This window comes from Palaemon carinicauda, chromosome 43 (assembly GCF_036898095.1).
Source record: "Palaemon carinicauda isolate YSFRI2023 chromosome 43, ASM3689809v2, whole genome shotgun sequence".
NCBI classification, from domain to species: Eukaryota; Metazoa; Arthropoda; class Malacostraca; order Decapoda; family Palaemonidae; genus Palaemon; species Palaemon carinicauda.
In genome coordinates, this window is record NC_090767.1 from 56,819,568 (window position 1) to 56,836,032 (window position 16,465).

Sequence of the window (16,465 nt, forward strand, 5' to 3'; positions counted from 1 at the left end):
GCAGCACACACCCTTCAAGGTGGGACTGAAAGGCGTGGTATTGGTACCAAGGTAGCCTTAACCCTTTTACCCCCAGGCTACTTGGAACTTTCCAACCCTTAACCGCCAGGCGTTTCTTTTTTTCAAGCACATTTTGCAATATACATCTTTTAAATTGCTCTAACAGCCTTAATTTTTGTCATAGAGAGGTCAGGTTGGTCTCATTATTTTGGGAAATGCCTGAAATTTCTTATAAAGTTATCAAAAATATGAAAAAAAATGTAAATAGCATTTTTTTGCAAGGACGTACCAGTACGTCCATGGGGGTAAAGAGATGAGTTTTGTGAAACGTACCAGTACGTCCATTGGGGGTAGAAGGGTTAAATACCAAAATGCAGCTATCAGTACCTCCCTTGGAGGGCAACTACCTGACCTTTACATTAAATTAAAATGAAGAGTAAAGTTATTTCCTGCTTATTTTGTAAACCAAAAGATAAAGGGATTTTGACGAAGGAAAAATCTATTTCTGGGCAAGGAACCTGTGTCGCCCAGTGAAATGCTCCTTATAGCACCATTTCTAAGGCGTAGTTATTGCTGAATATACCAGAGAAAAAAAAGAGATGCATAGAATGCCAGGAATAAACCTAGCTCGCTCACTCTTTGAGTGTCGGTATAGAAAACTGGGGCGTGATTGAACCACGACCATAGGTCCCTCACCAATTAGACCTCTCCTTCATCAACATCGCCCCTCTCTACCCCTACATCTCCCCACCCCCCATCCTCATTCCTCCTCAGCACTTGCGTTGATCAGATTCCAAAAACTGTACCAGGTTGTCCTTAATTCATAATTTACGGTATGACTGCACATCTTATTAAATTATTTCCATTTTAAGGTACTGTATTTTGCCAACCTAAATTCTGTCCCAACCGCATCCTGATACACCGACAACAAAAACAAACTTAAACTTCTCCAACACATCGGATGCAAATTAAACTGAGAATTTCTCAAGACCCATTATACTGTGATAACCAAAGAAACAGTTTCAGCAAAGTCCAATAAGAGATTAATCAATGTGAAATCATTATGCCAAAAATAAACAGGGATGGGTTCCCTATTCAACCCGTGCAACTAAAGGAAACGTTCAGAGTGATTTCCTTTCCAGCAAACTAAGAGAAAATGTAGCTACTCTCAATTTTCCTCCAGAGGCTCTCATTATATTCATACAGAGTTGAAAATATAACGCAGACATCTTTCTTAAATTGAGGTTAAATGTACCTGGATAATCTAATCTCATTCCATGTCAACAAATCCTGAGCCACAATACTAAAATGACAAATTCGTAGGTCATTTGTATTTTTCCTAACTATACAAACCTCAGCTATTTAATATGGGTAATTACTTTCGACATAGCTGAAATGACGAGCCATTAGAATTTTAACGAGGGTTTACTATCCCACCGCTAGTTAGCGGGGAGTGGGGAGGGTAGCTTGCAAACCCCCCCCCCCACCCCCCCTCACACACACACCTGTGCTTGAGCTCACTTTGCTTGGAGGTAGGACTTCAAGGGGGACAGGGCTGGCGGGCAAGTTTGATTAAATAGCTAAGGTTTGTATAGTTAGGAAAAATACAAATAACCTACGAATTTGTCATTTGTTCCGTAACTGAAATACAAACCACGCTATTTAATATGGTTGACTCACCCCTTAGGAAGGGTGGTAAGTCCCGGCCAGTACTGGGTTTTGGCTTTGCCCGGGGACTCAGTATCTGAGTGTGTCAGCACTCAACAGTAAGGAGTCCCTGCACCTCGCTAGAACCTTGCTGCGCAAGGGCTGCAGCCTACATAAGCTGTGTGTGAAGGTCTGAAGTGTGACTTGTCCTAAGAAGTTGACCTGTAGTCCTTTAGATGGAAACTTTAGGCTAGGACTCTTCCAATACCACCTCGTCGGGGTATGGGGACGTGACAGTGTTAGCTTAATACTAGGAACACAAGGAAACATGGTTTACCTGCAATGGTTTGAGGTCAGCTGTGCAGAGAACCCAGGATGCTGCTTTCCCCAAGAGAGGGGAGGATGAAGAAAAGAATAAGGGCCAGACAAACCTTTTCATTCATGCAGACTAAGACCGGGTAACAATGCCCTCGACCTTCTGCTACTTGTCCATTAAGGAGCCTGAGGTTTAAACCAGCTGTTGTGCAGCCACCACAGGGCTGATAGAGAACGTATCGAGCCTCCTGTGGGTCACGTCTTGCAAGTAGTGGACTGTGAAGGTCATCTGACGCTTCCACACCCATGCTTGTAGAACCTGCGTCACTCAAGTTCTTCTTGAAAGCCAGGGACGTAGCTACGCCCCTGACATCATGTGCTCTAGGGCGACGTGACGGAGGAGGGTCAGGATTCAGGGCCAGATGGATTACCCTAGGAATCCATGCCGAGATAGTATTCTTGGTAACCCTCCTCTTTGTTCTCCCAGTGCTCACAAACAATGCCTGCACTTGGGGACGAACTGCAGCCGTTCTTTTGAGATATAGCCTCAGACTCCTTACTGGGCACAGTAGGAGATGGTCTGGGTCACCTGTTACAGAACGAAGACTCGAGATCTGGAAAGAGTCGAACCGAGGGTCCGGCACTCCCGGATTCTGAGTCTTAGTAACAAACTCGGGGACGAATCTGAACGTTACCTCCCCCCATCCCCTTGAATGGGCGATGTCATATGAGAGACCATTAAGTTCGCTGTCTCGCTTGGCTGAGGCCAAAGCTAGAAGGAACACCGTCTTCCAAGTTAGATGGCAATCTGAAGCCTAGCGTAATGGTTCGTAGGGAGGTCTCTTAAGAGACCTGAGAACTCGAACCACGTTCCATGTTGGAGGTCTCACTTCCGACTGAGGGCAGGTAAGTTCATAACTTCGTATGAGTAGGGAAAGTTCCAGCGAAGAAGAAATGTCCACTCCTTTGAGCCTGAAGGCTAGACTTAAGGCTTAGCGATAGCCTTTCACTGCCGAGACTGAAAGGCGCATTTCTTCTCGCAAATACACAAAGAACTCCGCTATTGCTGGAATAGTGGCATCGAGTGGAGAGATACCCCTTCCATGACACCAACCACAGAAAACTCGCCACTTTGCCTGGTAAACCCCTGCGGATGACCTTCGCAGGTGTCCAGACATCCTGTTCGCAACTTGTTGCGAAAATCCTCTCTCAGTGAGGAGATGCTGGATAGTCTCCAGGCGTGAAGTCGAAGCGAAGTTACGGCTTTGTGAAAGATGTTGGCGTGTGGTTGATTGAGTAGCTCGCGTCGTGGAGGGAGTTCTCTCGGAAGTTCCGTTAGTAGTTGCAGAAGGTCTGGAAACCATTCCGCGTGATGCCATAGCGGAGCTATAAGGATCATCGAGAGATTGACCGATATTCTAGTCTTGTTGAGCACCCTCCTCATCAGACAGAACGGGGGAAAGGCGTACACGTCAATGTTGTCCCACCGTTGTTGGAAGGCATCTTGCCAGAGTGCCTTGGGATCCGGGACTGGGGAGCAGTACAGCGGGAGCTTGAAGTTCAGCGCTGTAGTGAAAAGATCCACAGTCGGGGAACCCCACAAAGTCAGGACTTTGTTGGCTACTAGATGAATGAATGAATGATTTAAAGTTTTCAGGCATCCTGACATCTAAGGTCATTGACGCCGGTAACATTTAATTTATGTATACAAAAATAAAAGATAAAATAAAATAAAAAATAAAAGACTATTCAATTAAAATCATAAAAGTTGAATGTCATAAAAGTTAAATATTTTTCAGAAGACCTGCTTCTGAAATAAATCTAAAAATGCCACTTGCATGGTAGGACACATCATTTCCAAGAATCTTGGCAAGGATGAACCAGCCACCCTCACCTCGAGCCTCAAACAAATATCTATTCCGCAAGTTGTTATAATTGGGGCATTCGGTCAACAAATGCCTTACTGTTAGAGGTACTACACAGTCGTCACAATACGGTTGATGTTGGCCCTTCAGCAGAAACTCGTGTGTCAACCGAGTGTGACCAATACGGAGACGACAAAGAGACGTCTCCCATTTTCGGGGCATCATATTATACCTCCAAGGAGATATGTCATTTGTTATCTCTCGCATTTTATTGCCATCTTGACTATCCCATTGCTGTTGCCATTTATTGCAAACCAATTTCTTGATGTCAGGTAAGAAATCATCACAGGGAATAGGATACCTTCTTGGCAGCAACTCTGATGCAGCCTCCTTAGCCAGTGAATCTGCCTTTTCATTCCCGGACACACCTACATGTGCTGGAACCCAACAAAATTGAACTGTTATACCTCTCCGTCCAATAATGAAAAGCCATTCTAAAATCTTTAAAACTAGAGGGTTATTAGAATTAAAAACTTCCATAGCTTGAAGGACACTCCTTGCATCACTAAAAATTGTAAAATTACCCTCCTTCTCCAACGCTATTTTCTCAATAGCGGTTAATATGCCATACAGTTCGGCAGTAAATATAGAAGCGGTCAGAGGAAGTGCACCTCTACAATTAAAACCATTACTATGTACTCCAAATCCAACGCCAGCATCAGATTTGGAGCCATCAGTATAGATAAAAGTTGATCCTCTATGTTCTCTAACATGTTCATTAAAAAGAGACCTGGCTTCTAGGTCTGACATATTCTTCTTACCTCCAATAAAATATTTACAAAAAGATATCTCTGGTAACTTCCATGGAGGCGTTGGTGATACCTTGAATGGAAGTACCTTATTTCTAATTATATCCAGACTATTTAATAATCGTTTCACCCGAAAGCCATAAGGTTGAGGAGATTTTGGGTGGAACTCAAAGTATGATGCGTGTCTTACAAGGCTTGCAGTCTGAAAGGCGAGAGAGTTAGGGAGTCTTTGCAATCTAAACCAATACCGAAGAATGGAAGACTTTCGGTAAAGGTCTAGAGGTAACTCTCCAGCATCAACAAGGAGACTTGGGATAGGCGAGGTTTTAAAAGCTCCCGTAGACAATCTAATACCTGCATGATGTATCGAGTCTAATATTTTTAACCGGCTTGGGGTTGCTGAAGAATATACCTCACAACCATAACTAATTTTGGAAAAAATCAAGGCCTTGTATAATTTTAAAATAGTATTGCGGTCTGCCCCCCACGATGTATGGGACAATACTTTTAAGATATTCAGAGCTTCAACACATTTAGCTTTTAATGCTTTTAAGTGAGAAACCCATGTCAGCCTACAATCAAATATCAAACCTAAAAATTTAGCTTCTCCTGCACATGGTATCCGTTGACCTTTAATGTATATATCCGGGTCTGGATGTACTCCCCGGATACGACAAAAATGGACAACGGTAGTTTTACTTGTCGAGAACTTAAATCCATTCATGTCAGCCCACTGGATAATTTTGTCAATAGAGAGTTGGATTTTTCTCTCAACCATTGCCATTCTGGTGCCAGCAAATGATATTGAGAGATCATCCACAAATAATGTTGAGAGAACATCCTGGGGAATGGCTGAGGATATCCCATTAATTGCTAGTGCAAAAAGGGTTACACTCAGCACACTACCCTGAGGAACTCCTTCTTCCTGGCACTTACTCTCAGATAGTGTTTCCCCAACTCTCACTTGAAAAACTCTACGTGAAAGAAATGCCTGAATAAATAGTGGCAGCTCTCCTCTCAATCCCAATTCATGAATGGTTTTCAGTATACCATATCTCCATGTGGTATCATATGCCTTTTCAAGGTCAAAAAATACTGTAACATGGTGCTGTTTGGAAGCAAAGGCTTCACAAATAGAAGACTCTAGTCGTATCAACACATCAGTCGTTGAGTGCATTTTTCGGAATCCACATTGAATCGGTGATAAAATACCTTTCTTTTCAAGGTACCACATCAGCCTTGCATTGACCATCTTCTCCATGATTTTACATAAACAAGATGTCAATGCAATAGGACGATAGTTTGCTGCTAAAAACTTGTCTTTACCGGGTTTTAAAAACGCTAAAATAATGGCTAGTTCCCAAACACTTGGGTAACTATGATCATGCCATATTCTATTAATAATACTTAAAATAAATAGCTTTGTATTAAAATGTACATGTTTAATCATTGCATATGGAATTCCATCGGGTCCAGGGGCTGTATCATTGCAATGAGCAAGTGCGGAATCAAATTCTCTTTCAGTGAAAGGAGAATTATACGACTCTTCCCTTCTTGTTGCAAAATTTAAAATTTTCTTTTCTTCAACGCTCCTATACTGGTGACCAGGGGCTCCTTCACACTTGCTGGATACATTTGAAAAATGATTAGCCAGGGCATTGCTAACTTCCTTTGCTTCAGTTACATACTGGCCATTCACCCTCAACACTGGTGGTGGGTTGGGGGTGAATTTGCCAGCTATCTTTTTTACTTTCCTCCACACAGAAGATGGTGGTGTTCTACTGTTAATGGAGGAAACAAAAGACATCCATGACTGGCGCCTTGCTTCTTTCATGGCACGACGGAACTGTGCTCTACATTTCTTGTACATAATTAAATTCTCATCAGTTCTGCGTCTACGCAATCGTGTTAAAGATCTTCTTGTGGCTCTGTGCAGGGCAGTTAGTTCTGAAGACCACCACGGGACTGGTCGTCGTTTGAATAACCCTGTTGTTTTGGGAATTGAATTGACTCCTGCTGTATGGAGAGTTCCATTCAGTAAGTCTATGGCATCATCGATATTTTCAACTTGTCCTGCATCCCCCTCAATTTCGCTTAGCTCACGAAATTTATCCCAGTCCGCCTTGTCAAGATTCCATCGTGGCGATCCCTGTAAAGGTGGACCATTGTTGGTGTTTATAATGATTGGTGCGTGATCACTAGTATGCCAATCATCTAATGTTCTCCAATCGAAGTCGATTAGGCAATTAGAGCTTACGATTGCTAGGTCAATACATGACAAGGTACCTGTCTGGACATGAAAGTGTGTGGGCTCTCCTGTATTAAGGAGTCCCACATCTTCATTTTCCACAATTGATGATATGATATTTCCCCTCGTGTTTGCTAAAACATCACCCCACAAAGGATGTCTACCATTCAAATCTCCAAGTAAAAGAAAAGGTTGAGGGAGTTGTTGAATCACCTCCACTAAGTTGTCGTACAAAATGTTATCATTTGGAGGCAAGTACAGAGAACAAATTGTATATTTTCGCCCTATATCGATCTGTACAACCACTGCCTGCAGAGGTGTACGAATAGACAGAGAAACTTGGGGAACATCTCGACGAACGTATATGAGACTTCCGCCATGGCTCCCCACTTGGTGATCATATAGTGTCCTATAACTAATGTATTCGCGAGGACAAGGGGTATTATGATCAAGTTTGCTCTCCTGTAGACAAATAATTATGGGGGAATGCTCATGAATAAGGAGCTTAAGTTCTTCATATTTGGCCCTTAAACCCTGACAATTCCATTGCAAAATGGAGGAAAAAACTATGGTTTATAATTTGTTAGACCCCTTGGATGGAGTCTTCCCATTAGCAGTTTTTGATCTAACACTATTTTTAGGTGGTTTTATTAAAGAAGGTCTTGATAGATTGGGTTTAGAATTTATGATTTTCTTTTTGTCTTTTTGATCTGATTGTTGAGGAGGTTGGTGGACCTCCACTTGAATTTCCGATTTATTTAAATTGACTTCCAGATCAGAAATATCAACAGACAAATCCTCATATTTATTTGACGTCGTAATTTTGATATTTCTTATGGAAGGGGGCGAGAGAGATGGAGGTCTCTCTCTTTTCCGATTAGTAGGTTTTGAGCTACCAGGTTTTTGCACCTTCCCCAATACAGGTGCACCTGGTAACTTGGTGTCAGGTGGCATCTCCATCAAATCAGGCAAGGACATGGCCTGGGAGAGGTTAGTACTATTGTTGGTAATGGGGGACGAAGGCTGTACAGAAATGGGCAATGACCCATTTTTAATACGCTGTGGCAAAGCCTCAGAAGGCAATACGATTACTTTGTCATGCAGTACTTTATCATCAGAGGTTGTATTTCTTTTCTTAGAATTACTGGCAGTGCTAGGTGGGGTTGCTGTCTCCTGTGGTAAATTTACCTTTGATTTTAAGGCCTTTGCATAGCTGGTTGATTTATTCAACATTCTTTTTGCATGTCCCACACTTATGTGTTCTAAACTTGATTTGTTTAGGGCAGCTTCCTCCAACTTATACAGTTCGCATCTCCTATCAGTTGATTTATGATTCAAATTGCAATTTGAACACCTGGCCTCAAGTGTACATTCTCCATGATAAGTTTTGGAGCAAATACCACACATTTTTCCATTTTTGCAAACTTTGGATGGGTGTCCAAATTTAAAACAATTAAAACATTGCAGGGGCTTTTGTTTGAAAGGCCGAACTTTAATCCTTTCATTTTCAATAAAAATATGGAAAGGTACATCAGCATCCTGGAAAGTAAGTATAATCATTGAAGTTCCAGGAACCTTATGCACTTTCCATACATTTAATGGACACATAGAAAGTATCTCCTCCTCTGTAAATTCGTATAGGTCCTTATTAAAGACCACTCCCCTTCCATAACTAAAATTAAGATGAGGTTTCATTTCCAATGTAATTTCATCACTGCCTGTCTGTAAGTTGGACAGTATTGCAGACTGAGTCGAAGATTTGGCATGGATGAGATAACTGTTCTTCCCAAAACGAGATATATCTCCAGGTGCTATGGTTCCTACTTTTTTTTGGATAAACTTACATATTTTAAAATAATTCCCTATTATCCCTTTAGGTTCAGCTAAGAGCCACATTGGTGGTTTGGGTTTTCTCTGTGAAGGCATGGGTACATTTCTATCTTTTTCAAACCAATCAGCAGGTTTGTACACATCCAATTCCTTTGGGACCTTATCACAAAGAGCTCCCATGATGTTCAATTCGTTAATTTTGATACTACTAATATTACTTATGGCATTAAACGCTTCATCATGACTTTCAAAAGATATCCAAGAGTCCCATTTTTCATCTCCAAGTCGCATCCTTATTTCCTTTATCAATCCATAGCACTCAAATGCTCTATATATATCATCATAATTTGTCTCTAATGGGATTTGGGAAACATGAAGGAATCGTAGTTTCCCTGTGTTACCCAAATTGCTAGATTTTTTAACATCAGTAGAGTGGTCCTTTTTAGTTCGAAGGTCGTCAACAGAGTTTTCCTTAATTACAGTAGCAGAAGTCGTCAACAGTGCCGGGGGGGAGTCAGCAAATCCAGGGGATGGGGAGTCAGTATTTGAAGGGTCCATATTTAAGGGTGGGATTTTCAGGTTTTTTTTGTTGTTTTGTTGGGGTACCTGCTTGAGAATTATAAGAAAGTATCATACGTTGGGAAGGAAATTTGCATTCTCCACTATCGGCACAATGAGAGTATATTTCCCCGATGGTCCACTCCATACCCTACCCGAAGGATAGCATCAAAACAGATATAGAGGCACAGGTGTAAGCTAAACCCGCCTGTTAGGACTGAGACCAAAGTAATATGGAATCATCCTCCCCATATCTGTAATGATGGGCTTCCGGCCAAAAGCCAAGAGTCCCACCTCAAGGATTGGATCCCCCTGGATTCCGATGACCCAACCCTTGAGAGTAGTTCCGCCAAAAAGGTCCAAACCATCTTTGGGATGGCTGAGATCATCCAATACTCTCATATATAGCTTTGAACGCGAATACCTCCCAACCGTGATCCCTTCTCCCATTCATCTAAGCAGGCAGTAATAACGAATGTGGAAATATCCACGCCATTTAAATAAAATAGAAAAAAATAAATAAATAAATAAATGAACAAATAAAATAAATAAATAAATATACATATATACACATATATATACATATATATATATATATATACACACATATATATACATACATACATGCATACACCTACATATACATATAACTAAGAAAAATAATAATCATAGAGATAGGACAGCAAGATGAAAGAAAGGAAATTTGATAAAATTAGGAGAAGGTCGAAGTAATATTAAGCAGAAGAAAAAGATGAAAGAGAGAAATTTAGATTCGAACTGGGGGAGCAATTTCCCGAAGTTCGAGAGCCCTCTTGCCCGTCACCAAGTTTCAGCACGGGAATAGAATGCCGTGCTGAAGCTCAGTGACTTCATCAAGGCATTCTCTCATTAAGAGGGTGGCTACTAGATGATCCAAAGACCACTCGGTACTCACTATCTGAGACGCTCTGCTAAGACTGTCGGCGAGCACATTCCTCTTGCCCGGAATGAAGCGAGCCGATAGTGGAATCGAGTGGACTTCGGTCCATCTCGGTATCTCTACTGCGAGATGGGATAGCTCCTTTGAAAAGGTATCTCCTTGCTTGTTGATGTAAGCCACTACTGTGGTGTTGTCGCTCATCACCACCACAGAGTGACCCACCAGGTATTGTTGGAACTGTTGAAGGACCAGGAAGACGGACTTCATTCCTAGCAGATTTATATGGAGGCACTTTTCTGATTCTCACCACAGGCCTGAGGTCCTCTGATTCAGAACATGGGCCCCCACCCCTTCTTTGAGGCGTCCGAAAACAGCATCAAATCCGGGGGGAGGACGAGAAGATCCACTCCCTTTCGTAGGTTTTCGTCTGCCACCCACCACTGAAAGCCCGTCTGTTCTGCAGGGATCATGACGTCCGGGGAATCGAGACCCTGATTCCACCGGGACTTGAGTCGCCACTGGAGAGATCTCATTCTGAGGCGACCATTGGGAACTAGACGGACCAGGGATGAGAGGTGACCGAGGAGACGTAACCACGATTGGGCTGGGAGCTCTTCTCGTCTGAGGAAAGGATTCGCGACCCTCCTCAGCCTTGCTATCCTGTTGTCTGATGGGAAGGCTTTGTGGAGATTGGTGTCCAAGATCATGCCTAGATATACCAGTCGTTGAGTTGGAAGCAGAGAAGACTTCTTGAGATTTACCATGATCCCTAGATCTTGGCAAAGTCCCAGAAGCTTGTCCCGGTGTCGAAGAAAGGTCGACTCCGAGTCTGCCAGGATCAGCCAGTCGTCCTGATAGCGGAGGAGATGGATGCCGATCCTGTATGCCCACGAAGAAATCAGTGTGAACACCCTGGTGAAAACTTGAGGTGCTATGGAGAGACCGAAACACAGCACCTTGAACTGGTAGATCTTGTTGTCTAGGCTGAATCTTAAGTACTTCCTTGAAGACGGATGGATTGGGATCTGGAAGTACGCGTCCTTCAGATCCAGTGTACACATGAAGTCTTGTGGTTTCACTGCAAGTCTGACCGTGTCTGCCGTCTCCATGCTGAACGATGTTTGTTTGACAAACCTGTTCAGAGCTGAGAGGTCGATGACTGGTCTCCAGCCTCCAGACGCCTTCTTTACAAGAAAGAGTCGACTAAAGAAGCCTGGGGAACCGTCGACGACCTCTTGGAGAGCATCCTTCTTTAACATGGTCTCGACTTCTGCCCGTAGGGCTAGCCCCTTTTCCGATCCCATAGCATAGGAGCTCGACACTGGATTCGCTGTCAGGGGAGGTAGAGATGTTGTGAACGGGACGCGATATCCCTGACCGATTACGGAAATCGTCCAGGAATCGGCCCCGAGTTGCGGCCACCTGATTGCGCAACTTTGTAGGCATCCCCCCACTGGTGGACATGCAGGGGGACTGCCAATCGTAGCGTTTGCGGCCTCGGCCACTCCCTCTAGGATTCTTGCCTTCCCTGGAGGACTTTTTGCCTTTGTTGTCTTTGACAGGAAAGGGCTGCTGTTTGGACACTGTCGTCTTTGCTGCCACTGCCGGTTTCGTTGTCTTCGACGGGCGAGGTTGTTTAGGTGCTGGAGGTTTGTAGGGCTTCGTTGTGAGAGCCCTTTGGAGGAGAGAGTTCTGATTGGATTTCCTCCACCTCTCAGTTGCCTGTTTCACATCTTTGGGCTGAAACAGACTCTTTCCCAAAAGGGAAGAATGTCTGAGCCTGCTGACTTCGATGGCCGGGACCTTCAAATGGAACCTTTCTGCCACCGCATCACGTCGTTTCAAGATCGAATTGGCCCACAAGTTCGAAACTTGGTGGGCCAGAAACTCAATGGTGCGGGTGCCCGAAAGGAAGAAGGTCTCCAGGGCCTTCCTGGTGTTCTCCTTGGACAGATCCTCAGATCGCAGCAGGATGTCATGAGAACCCAACCAGATATCCAGCCACGAAGTAGCCTGCATGGCACACTTCACGACCTTCTCCTGGCTTAGGATCTCCGTCGCCGAGAAAGTCACTTGCCGGCTAGAGTGTCTCTCAAGAGGGACTCCCTTGGCAAGCTCTTCCACAGAGTGGTGCACTGGAAGAGCCAGCTTGACCCTGGGAGAAGTCACAATGACCTCTACTCCTCTCTTCCTCTTCAGTGGGGTCGGAGCTGCCCTTGGGTTGAGGCCCAACTCAGAGAAGGCAGGCTTGACAGCCTGGACGACAGCTCTGATAAGGGACCCAAACCATGGCTGCTTACTGACAGACGCAGTGTCAGAGGCTCCCTCTGGAGGGAAGGGGATCGGGCTATCCTTCGGAGTAGATACTACAACAGGGCCTGCCTGAAAAGAAAGGGAAGAAGATTGGTGCCTGGACCTATCTGAAGACCTCCCCTCCTCCTACGAGCGCGCTGATCTGCGCTTGCCGGGGGGGGGGGGGGGGGGTGAAGACGACGACCTGGCTTCTCTCGTTCCTGAAATCTTGCTCGGGGGCTCGCGCAGCGAAACCCGGTGGGAATCGCGCTAGTGCGATGGAATAATCCCAGGTTTGCGCACATGGAGATGAAGGCGCGGGCGAGGGCACGCGGGGGAGCGATGGCGCGCGGGCGAGCGATGGCGCGCAGGCGAGCGATGGCGCGCAGGCGAGCGATGGCGCGCAGGCGAGCGATGGCGCACAGGAGAACGATGGCGCACAGGAGAGCATAAGCGCGCAGGTGAGCGACTGCGCACAGGTGACGGTGCGCTTGCGCGCAGGCGATCTATGGCGAGCAGGCTCGTGGGCGCGTGGACGTGCTGGGGAGCGATGGCGCGCAGGAGATCCATAGTAAAGGCCAACTTCCAAACACACAACTGCAAAGAAAAGGCAAAAACAAAAAGATCAAAGGCTGTCAAGCGAGGGTGGGAGCAGACACGTCTGTTCATCACCCGAGCCAAAAGCAAAGTGAGCTAGTCACCGGTGTGTGAGGGGGGGGAGGAATAGCTAGCTACCCCTCCCCTACCCCCACGCTAACTAGCGAGGGGTTAGTAAACCCTCGTTAAAATTCTAATGGCTCGTCATTTCGGCTATGCCGAAAGTAATACCCTACGACCCGAATCGATGAGAAAACTCTGATGCCTGTCATTGAAATCATTCCCCTATTAAGGGACGACAGTTGATATTCATATAGGAACAAGTACTCTAAAAGGTGGTTTGATCTGATAATGTTTCTTGATACTTAACACTTTACATGACTTAATGGCATGGACATTACCTGAGAAGAGTAAATACAACCACCAATTAACTGTTTATTGTATCATTCTCAATAGAGTACAGCTGTCCCTCAGTTTAATGGATATGCTGGTTGGAGCTTAGCAAGTTTGTAAATCCAGGACCTAAAGAGATTCCCTACATAAACTAACCAACACAATACCCTTCATTTACAATCATCTTTAAGAAACTGAACAGTCTACAAATGAATCGTTTCCATAAGGAATTAGGATTAGTTTACCCTTCATAGGTATCTAAATCCTTCTTACCTTTATTGAAGAGATGTAGAATGGTCTTGATGACATACAATAACGACAAAAGCTAAGACGAGCCGACATGCCGTGCATCCAGCCAATTTCTCAACAGCATTATCGTCATTATCTTCTACGGTAACTATGGTGTCTGTATGATGACCATCTGTCCCTTAGTCATCTGCATGACTAAAAGGCTGTCCTTCATTGTCCCTCACAATCCTCAGCATCATCTAGGCGGGTATCCTTTTACAACTTGATTTTAAAGTAATGTCCTTCACCTTTAGACAGACATTTCCCCCATTCTTCTCCAGCAACGCTTTCATCTCCGTAGACCTGAAATAAGATGAAAAATAATTAAAAACAGAACTACTCATATTGTTGAGGACTTATCATTGAATGTATCTTGCATGCATAATAATAAGCATTGCTCTGAGGCAAATATCCAATTCCTATCAAAGACTAGCATTCTTTGAGCAATAAAGCACAATGGCTAAAATCCAAGTCTTTGACTCAATTTTGAATTAATATCAATTAGTCAGTGTTACGTTTCTAACCTCAGGTACGAAAGACACGAAAATCAAAATACAAATTTTTAAAGTATTTTCTATTTTTCCTAACTAGACAAATTTAAGTCCTTTAATAGAGGCACAAACTTGCCTCCCCACCTATTCCGGCAACTACTAGGCAGCCCTATATGTGGACTAAGGAAGCAGTTCTTGGCTGACTAGGCAGACTGGAAGATGTTGCAGCACATCCTGCTAAGACTGGGGCCATACCCAAACAGAAATGCCAAACTAAGGTTGACAATAGACCAGCTATATCAGTAATACCGACTGTGAACAGGAGTTGACCTGCGAAGAAGATTCCGGCAAGTGGTACCTCTGGCGACTCTTACAGCTCCTGCTCCGGTGTCAGCTCAGCTGACGGTGATTCTACTGAGGATGTCAAAACCCTTTAGTCAGACTACCATCTATATGACTTGATCAGGGCCATCAAGCCTGGAATCTTTCAGTTGGAATCCGGCCAAAGTTTTACCCAATTCCTTACAGATTTTGAGACCTCCTCCTGCGCCAGTCGGTAGATAGACGGCAGAAAGATCCAGTCGATGAACTACTGAGCTTGGAAGGTACCTGAAGGGGGAAGCGAGCTTTCCCAGCCTATGAGGGTTCTGAAACCTCCAACCTGGAAATGAAGGATCTCCAACTCGACTGGTGCTAAGGATTCCGAGAGAAGAGATGCTGGGAGGATGGCCCGATTCCAGAGCGCCACCTGGGAGAAGGCCGAACTGTTGAAAATTTACTCTATGTAGTTGGCCTCCTTGTATAAGTCAGCATACCCACGGTGTAACCTGGACAAAAGAGACCCAAGGCGCAAGTTCCTCAAAACTGTTCCCAGTAAAGTGGCAAGTTGGCTAGAGCAATCCCTGGCCACCATGAAAATTCCTACTGGTCGTCAGACCACTTGGTAGGATGTCCTGTCCCTGCAGTGTGTCCTGGAGGACGTAACACGCCAGGAGAGCAAAACGCCAGAGGATTTGTTCAAGCATACACACGCACAACTCCTCGACCTCTTCGGAAGCCTGCACCTGCCACCATTTTGCACCCCAGGCAGGTCTCCTCAGTTCCAGAGAAAACACCAGTACTCAACTTGATGGAACAAACCTCTCAATAAGAAGACCTACCCATTTTGGTTTTAGAATGATGTCAGTGCCTAAGCAGTTGAATAAACCCCTATTGTATATCTCTGACTGTCTCATCCACATTTGGGGTGTAGAAAGGACATTCATCAGCTCAAGAGAGTTCAGGTGTGAGGCAAGCGATTGCCTCGAGCGCATGCTGCTGAACGCAGGGAAAAGCTCACCAATGACCTTGAGTGAACAATTGCTTTCTACATGTCTCTCAGGTCGACATGGGTGCAAGCCCCAGGGGAGCACAAACCTGGTTCATGCTCTACTAACCCCCTGGATGAAGTAGGATCACCGACTGTGGCCGAGTGGGAGACGGGGGGCATTGGGAGTGCGGCAAAAGGTGAGGGAGCCTTGCTTGTGGTAGAGCAATCTCAGTTGTGCAAGGGCATGCACGAGCCATGGGGATCGAGCCGAGTGCTAGCTTATGATGGTGGGCTCTCAACCCAGCCAGGCGAGCTGATCGGCGAGGATAATTTGTGAACCGAGTACTCGCTATTGCACTTCTGAACCACCTGGTCAGGACAACAGCAAACGCTTGCGACAGCCTCTGCCATAAAACCCCGGAGGGTTGGCGGGCTCAGAGGAAGATCCTGGCTAATGCATCTGTCTCTCAAGTGAAATGCTAGCTTCCCCCTGAATGTGAGCTGAGGACACAGAGGAATTCAAATGGCTAAAACAATTTGATCCCCATACCAAATTGCTGAAAGCGAGTTGATCGCCAGACTCGGAACGCGAAGCAACTGGCTCCCGATAAGCGAGACCGAAAACGTTGAATCAACAGCACTCACTAGGATGTGTGTTATTCACGTGTGTGTGTCAGAAAACCACGGAGGGTTGGCAAATAGACACAGAAGGAAAGAAGTCTGATCTTGAGACTTCAGAGAAGTCTAACTCTAAGGAGGAGAGACTGAGCTTTCCCCCTTGGCCAGCCTAAGGCGTTAAAGGTAACATGATAATATTAATCAAGTTCTTGACTAAAGCAATATCTTGGGTAGTGCCATAGCCCCTGTTCTATGGTCTTCCACTATCTTAGGGTAGAGTTTTCTT

General features: G+C 44.8%; 1 long non-coding RNA gene across 1 annotated transcript in view; it reads right to left on the bottom strand.

The window, feature by feature from the left end:
- The window catches only part of LOC137633630 (uncharacterized), a 371,358-nt gene that overhangs the window by 3,019 nt on the left and 351,874 nt on the right, over window positions 1-16,465 (bottom strand). The window contains exon 2 of the long non-coding RNA XR_011042319.1: window positions 13,747-14,064. This is a non-coding gene — a long non-coding RNA (uncharacterized lncRNA). The remainder of the gene's footprint in view (window positions 1-13,746; window positions 14,065-16,465) is intronic.